Source organism: Dermacentor variabilis, chromosome 4 (assembly GCF_050947875.1).
Source record: "Dermacentor variabilis isolate Ectoservices chromosome 4, ASM5094787v1, whole genome shotgun sequence".
NCBI classification, from domain to species: Eukaryota; Metazoa; Arthropoda; class Arachnida; order Ixodida; family Ixodidae; genus Dermacentor; species Dermacentor variabilis.
Window position 1 is genome coordinate 164385995 of NC_134571.1, and position 6047 is coordinate 164392041.

Sequence of the window (6047 nt, forward strand, 5' to 3'; positions counted from 1 at the left end):
AAAATCGGGCCCCTCGGTTAACCCCCTTCCTTCTCGTTTATACCCTATTATGTGCAGTTCCTGTAATAAAGTGGGAATTACAAGGCGTGTGCGATGTTCACATGATTTTTACACCTTTGCTGCAACTGCAGTGTGAATATCCGGAGTCATTTTACTTGTTCACTTTCACATTTTCCAGTGTACCTATCTTGTTCAAGAAATTGTCCATAATACTAAAGCTTGTTGCTGGGCTGCAAACATGTGGCGCTCTTCTGCCCTTTCACGTCTTTCCTCGGCCCACTCTTCGGCTCGTAAGCGTCTTTCTTCTGCCTGAGCTTTGCAGTGTTTTACTTCATTTCTTCCTCCTTAAGCTGCATTTATTTAGGAGCTTTCTCCTTCTCACAAGCGAGGCGCTCTTCTTCCAGTGCAATGCGCCTGGATTCCATCAGGAAGTCTTTTTGCTTCATAAGTTCATCGTGCGTCATTCTTTTCTTCATGAACTCGTAGTCTGTTTGCTCCAGCCTTCCAGCTTAATTATTTCTCCCTGTGGGATACAGTATTGTGGGAAAAAATAGAGCCTCAATAGCGATGTTAAAAACTGGCCTCATACATTTGATTTAAAGTTGAACTTAGCCAAGCTCAATTTTTGGGTAAGTCAAGCACATTGAGCACCATTTCATTGTTTCCATAGACGCAAAGCAAGAAAAATGAGATCACACTGTTTTAAATTAGTTTGCATTCATTGGCCCAAACTCTTGCAATGCCACTCAACATAATAAAATGATTTGTAAATGCACTTTTCCAGCTGGGCAATAGCAATGGTGAATCACGGGCGGTCTTGAATACAGAATTCAATTAGACATATTGGATGCTTAGGCATAATACTTTATTTGAAATCATCCGGGGGTTGTACGCAGAAGCATTAATTAGCCGCTTTCATATATGTCGAAACAGTTATGACTGCGCGTGAGACCACTACCACGGCTCGTGCTTCACCACTCATGCCTGCTTGGATTACGAATATCTTTTGATGTACTTAATGAGAAGCTCCCTTGTGTGCTGCAGCTTGTGTCAGTTTGTCTCATAAAGAGCGTTTGCTGCAGTCAACGTGCACTAAAGGGAATGTAGACACCAGCCATGAAATATGAGCGGCTGATTAAGTTCAACTGGCTCATTACAAAAAATGTACTTTACCGGTGCCGCTTGTGTACTTACTCCTAGCTGGCCGCGGCTGATAAATGTCGCCTTGCACTGCCGGACATGCAATTGTTAGCGGTCTGCTAACGCTTCCCAGCGAAGACACTCCACTTCTGCTTCTGTGCGAACTTGAGCTTAGCTCAGGCGCATGATCACCCGTGCCGAACTCCGGCATTGAATGTTCCTTAGGGATGGTGCCCTCATCGTCGCAGCAGTTTCAAATTTCCGCCAACAGGTGGGTTACTGTCGTTCCGCGAGTGCCTGAAATCGTACTAATAAAAACCTTTAAATACAATGCAAGCGCGTTGACAGCAAAGACGCTGAGGAAGGAAAAGCCGATACCACAAAAACGTGACCGCACAGACTTGCATTCTGCACCTGAATCAGCAGGGCTGCTGAGGCCCCTTGCCGCATATGCCTCCACTGCAACGTCTCTCGCAAGTGACACTAAGCTTCTTGCGACAGTGGATGCACTTCATCTGCTAGAGCTCACTAGCACCTTCTTGATAAGTCGTATTTGATGACCATTTTCTTTGGCGATGTTCAATAATTCTTCAAGAAGTTGGTCCAGCTCCGAGTATTCTTCCTCGGTTCCGGACCTAAGATATCGAACCAAGAAAAAGGAAAGTTGTACTGGATGTTCCTGTTTGCATATCATGCTGTGCGCTAATTGTGAAACGACAAAATGACATACCTGAGAAGGCTTCTCCTATTCCTCTGTGATTGTGGCGCGAGCAGTAGGTCCACGCGGTCGCGCACGGTGCGGGCGCTAAACGATTTTTGTTTCGCATTCGACAGGCGCACCGCCATTTCCGTCCACCGCACTCTATATTGCATGTTGTCCTCCAAGGGGTTGCACTCCCTTGCGTCTCGCAGCCAATCCAAGTCGTTCCTGGTAAAACGAAGGCGCGGAGCTGCCTTGTCGGCGTGTTAGGTTGCCTTCTTGCAATGATGATCTCGCTTGTTCGCGATCTCACGAGACCGCCGCGCGGAGCTCTCTACGTGTGCAAGGAACGCACGCAAACTTGTGAGTTTCACGTACGTCCGTGAGACACATGCAGACCCGTCGCGTTCACTGCTGACACGTAAGAGCTCTACGTACACAAAGCATTTACGTACATGAAACTAAAACTGTCCAATGCCAACGTCGGGCGTACCGCGCTCCCGCGAAAAAGAAAAAAATACGCGGCGCGCACAGGAAAAACGAAAGCAAAAGTAAAGGTGTGCGGGGCAAGGGGAAGGGTGGAAAGAGGTGGAGTTGGTCGTCATAATGAAAAAAAAAGAATGCTAGCGCGAGGAGGCGCCGCGCGGCTGCTGTTCCTGTTGCCCTGAAAACGTAAACAATAGTGTGCGCCGCCATTTTTTCCAAAGTATCGCCATCCTGCTAAGGCCGTAGCTGAAGGGGACCTTGGCGATAGCGTCGCAAGTATGTCTGCTTAAAAACAGCCAATGGCGGTCATGAGTAGATTCACGCCTAGGCGAATAATCTGGAACCTTCGATGGAACCTTGGATGTGGAACCTTCGATTCGTAGATCGAATTTTCGACGATCGCCGACTGTGTTCGCCGCTATCGTTGTGCTTTAAGTGTAGCCTGTTTTTGTGCGAAGAGGTTCCCTCCCAAAAAGTTAGTTTCGTCATTTACAGTACTGGTGCTGCGTTATTTACCGTCACTGCTCCGTGACATTACCTTGCCACTGAATAATCAGGGCCTGTGTCCACTAAAGCATTACATTTACAACCCTCTATGGTAACACGCAAGTCCACAGAAATGCTGTTTAATTATCTTATGCGTCTGTTTCTGCTCGTCGCTGGTGCTCGGTAAACTTGACGGAGGATCTTTGCTTTTTTGAACGTCAGCGGCCTCGCTTTCGCACGTCGCTCCTTCTAGTTTTTCTGAAGTGGGCTCAGTCAACGACATCTTAGCTAACCCTCGATTTCCATCCTCAGTAATGGCCGTGAACTTGGCGATAGTGTGTAAGCGCTGGTGAGCGCGGCTGGTGTTGGCAACTAGAAATTTGGATCTGGTGTCTCTGCAAAGTAGTCCTCTGTTTGGATTAGTATTTCACCATTACGGGAGTAAGGTGCATTTGCCGCAAAACCACGAAGACCAATTGTGCGATATGGGCACACTCTGTAAAGGTCTCCAGCTTCTTCGCAGCGGCGTCCGGTCCAGTCTCGTCGATTTTTTGTAGCCTCAGCTCTGCTAGAAGGCGTCAACGGCGCGTAGCCGGCTGGCAGCTACTGGGAGGCAGTACTGGAGCATTATGACCGCTTGGTTTGCATAACACAATGGCGTACGTCGGCCTGCCACGTACCGGCGTTAGTTGATCAAGGTTGGGGCCTCAAATTGTGGCTGGAGAGTTGCGTGCCGAACTTCTTCCCGATTGACGGCGGCGAGAGCTGAAGCTGTCGGTGTGACTTGCGGTCGCTGCAACTTTCGAAGCTCCTCCTTTAATTACGATGGATCGCACTAGTTCTCTTAGTGATTTAGGCTTACTGCCTAAGCCTACCGAAAGGACGTCCGCTGGTGCGCTGCTGACATCACAGTTGCGGTTATGGGCCCGCTGCTTCTGCGTTTTCTCTATTGTCGTCGCTTCGGCGCAAAAATCAACAACACCGTGTGGGTGGTAGTGAAACGGTCCTGAAACAGCTTGTGCGTATCACCACGCATAAGCTGACGAAAAATTCTTCTCTTCGGTTATGTACAGATCAGCGCGCTTGGATAGGCATGACATGTCCTCAATATCGATGCCGACACTCTCGTTATTGCCCTGGTCCCTGGCTTGCAGAGCGTTCTCTGCCTTCTTTCAGCGATCGGTGTTTGCATACGTGGCAAGCAACTAACTGTCCCCGAAATTCGCCCCGTGACGATATCGCTGTTTTATGCTCCACATACCATCTCCTCGCTGACTCTTCCAACGTGAAGTACACGTTCTAAAGTTTCTGTGCCTCGTTTCAGCCGTTGAAATCTGCGAACCGCTAGAAGCGTTCTAACGAGCACTCATATTCGAACGTATCGCCGTGGATGAATTAGGGCGATGCCCCTGCGATGGTTATTTTTGTGTGCCCTCGGTGGTAACCATTCCCTGCATTGGTGTTGCAACGGGAGGAGGTAAGAACTCGGGCGGGTCTCCTTGGAGGTGGCAGCTTTTGTTCTGGTCTACTGGAGTCAGTTCTCTACGTTTCAATCGCTGAAGGTCGAGCCTCCGCTCTCTCGCGCACCGGTGACTTCCAATCTCACCCCACACCTCCGTAAAAAATGTCGCCCTCTTCATCGAAGTACTCTAAAGAAACCGGTTTATTGTGCGCGAGCTTGTGCTCGGAAATTAAAGGCTAAAACAAGTTTAGCCGATTTTCAAACAGCAAACCGCGTTCGCCCACTCACCTTGACACGCTTTGACTCATATGTAACCTCACGACCACGGCGACGGCAGAAATGCGCCTGGAGTGTCGATATAATTGCTATCGCAATAATAAAACAGCGATTAAGCAGCGATGTCGTGACGGGACGAGTTATATATGCAAAAGTTGCATATTGCAGAACAGTGACACAGACGCGGTGGTCCACGGAGAAGTAAAGTCGCGTTCAATATTTCGTTCAATGTAAGTTGCAACACGGTGCTCGTAGTCCATGAGGTGCTGACATTGTACGGCAGCGGAGACAAAAGAAAAATTGGTTTACTACTTAGCAGTAATCAGAACAGTATTACGTCACCAATTTTTCGCATGTCATTGCCGCCGTGTAGTATTGGTGCCCCTTCGACCACAGGCACACGTTGAAGCTAATATTGAACAAGAGTGTACATACTAAGCATGTCGGCGAGTGTTCTGTTAAGGCGTTGGGTAAGGCCGTTTGTCTGTGGGTGGTAATGAGTGACGACTTGCTGTTAAGTAGAGCATAAGCGAAATGTGTCATCGATAACGTTTGACAAGGAGTCGTGCCCGTGATCGGTCAGAAGCTGCTGAGGAGCGCCGTGGTGCTGTATAATATTGTTCAGAAGGAAATCTGCGATGTCCGTGGCGAAGCAGGCGAGCAGGGCTCATGTAATTGTGTAGGGAGTGGCAAAACAGTTTGCAACAGGTACCAATTCATTTGCTGCTGGCAGTTAAGGTTAAAAAAGGGCCATGTAGATCAAGCCCCACACTGGAAAACATGTTTGGTTGGAGCCCCAATTGGATGAAGAAGTCCAGCGGGAGACATGGAAATAGAGTTTGTGGCGCTGGCACTGGTCTTGAGCGGTGACTTATCGGCACACAGAATAGTAAAGGCTGGGCCAAACGAAAGAGCGCCGGAGTAGGTATATAGGTGCGGGTAACAATGTTTAACGGTAGACGCGCGTTGTCCAGTTGCTGGGGGACGGTGGACTGAAGGGCCACAGGAAGGACCAAGAGGAGTTCGGCGCCATCTGGACGCAAATCAATCCGTTTAGCGCACCAACAAGTCGAACGAACAGGTGAAGGGTACAAGCAGGGGCGCATAGCACCAAGCAGAAAAGCCGAAGTGTTCGTCTTCAATGTGTAAGTCAAAGATGGACATAATACTGAGGTAAGAAATGGCGCCTGTCACTTCTGGGGAATTCAATCGATGACGAGAAAAGCAATCAGCGTAGTGGAGCTGGCAGCTTTCTGAAGGGGCAAAATATCGGACATGCCGCACTTTGTAGCTTCACTGTACCCTAAGGCGAGTTTTTATCCAGCTGGAGGTATCTCCATGAAACAGCAGCAACGCTAGCGTTAAGCGTATGTTCACGGATATTACAATTCTCTTCACTTACATCCCAAAGCGGATTTCATCACTCTCCGCACGAATGAACTACACGAAGCAAGGCGACGTGGCGCGGTACCTTTGCAGGTCTGCCATAACAAGTGC